The sequence below is a fragment of the Scyliorhinus torazame genome, chromosome 3 (assembly GCF_047496885.1).
Source record: "Scyliorhinus torazame isolate Kashiwa2021f chromosome 3, sScyTor2.1, whole genome shotgun sequence".
Taxonomy (NCBI): Eukaryota; Metazoa; Chordata; class Chondrichthyes; order Carcharhiniformes; family Scyliorhinidae; genus Scyliorhinus; species Scyliorhinus torazame.
Window position 1 is genome coordinate 254,635,565 of NC_092709.1, and position 1,948 is coordinate 254,637,512.

The following is a 1,948-nucleotide window of genomic DNA, read 5'->3' on the forward strand; positions in this document are numbered from 1 at the left end:
TCCCAAAGATTTTGGCCACAGGAGATGGTGCTGGCAATGCGTGGCACAAGGATAACACTGCTAGAGTGGCAACCAAAATGGAAAGCCTGGAGCACAACGTCTGCGTCTTGAGTGGTGGTGTCCAAGACGTGGCTCAGTCTGTAACGACCATGGCTGAGGGCCTCGACCTCATGTCCCAGTCACTGAGCGACACGTCCCAAACACGGGTGGACATTGTCGACACACCGCAGAACATGGTCCAACCTTCCTGAATGTCACTCGATCTGACCTTAGCAAGCACCAGTTTTGAGACTTGCACCACATGTACATTGGAGAGTGCATGTACTGTGAATGTACAATCTACATGTGGTGAATCATTAGCCACAAAAGTTAAGGAGAAATTATGGGTACAGATGTCAGGCGGTAGCAAGCTTGTTTCAATGGCTCCGAGCATGGAGAAACCCAGCTCTCTCTGTGCTGAAGTTTCACAGAGACAGGCGGTCTTTCTGTCCAATGTGAGATGAATGAACATGACAGTGGCACCCACCATGATGGAGTCTCTGCTGACAACTCACATTGATGCCACGGACGACCGCATTGACAGGCATGCTCAAACTGTCACATCCTTCAAGCACTCTGTTCTCAAACAGCTCTATTGGAATACTGACATCCAATTCTAAAATAGCAGACTTGGCTCCATGGCAGAAACATCTGTTGCTGTCTCACAGCCGCACACGTGTTCCTCTGTCACCCATTATCTCAGCATCCATGTTAGTGCTACACATGCAGCTGGGTCAGACCACTCCGGCCCACATCTAGATGCTGCAGTTATTACCCAGGCGCTCAAGGCCCAGAGCTGATCAAGGTTGTCCACCATGGCTCTTGGAAGTGCTTTTAATTGAAACTCTCCCAAGTTGTAAACAGTGGGGAGGTATACTAAGTTAAGTAAAATGAGCTCACCAGGCCAACATTAGGGGCTGCACTAGTGTGATTCTTAATTGCACCTATTAACAAATGGAATTTGAGTTGTTGGTACAAGTATTTTCCTCAATTCTTTGGTACAGTGAGGGAAGGACCATTATGCAGGATACAAGAAAGGAAATTGGTTGATGGACGTCAGGTTGATGATGATAAGGATTTTGGGATTGTTGGTGGACTGGGGTTGGGAGAGTGAATCAGGTGGACTTTGATGTGTAGCTTGGTGAAGATCTCCTTACTCAATCTAAAAACACACATCTTTACTTGTGTGGAAGTAAAAACTAAACAATCCAGTACACACTGTTGTTCTTGCCTCTTGCGAAAACTAATACATAAGGAATCCATGATCATAATGTAAAATTGTTGAACTTAACTGTTGTTAATTATTCTTATTCAAAATGTTCTTAACAGTGTTGCCATTTAGCAATTGTGCTAAGAAGCACAATATGTACCATCTCAGGAGAACTTAACAGCGGTTTCTTGGAAGATTCCTCTTTAAGGCACTTCAAATCAATTAGCAAACCCCAACTCAATTAAGAAATAACCACAGGCAGGTCAAACAATAGAGTAATTTAATTGGCAGCATTAAGGAAGAAACACTTCAGCAGTAATTTATTCTAATATAGAGGTGAAAGTTAATTAAGTGCATGTAATGCAAACATTTTATGTCTTTATCATTTCTGCAAGTACAGGGCATTGTCAAACACATTAGCTTTTTCAAATTAAGTAGTCTTTTCATTGCTGGATAGGACTGATTGCAACAGATATATCAGAGCCATATTCATCTGCTTTGTAAACCAAGTGCTCAAATGGTGGCTGGGAGGAGACAGTTCATCTCAGGGACACTACTGACCACAAGAACCTCTCGGGAGGGAAAACCATCAGCTAGAGCTTCTACACACATACAATTGAGTAATCCTTGCTGGAAAGCACTTGTGTGGTGAACTTTGGGTAGGCTCAGAAACAATCTCTTCTGTCATGGCTTCTATTG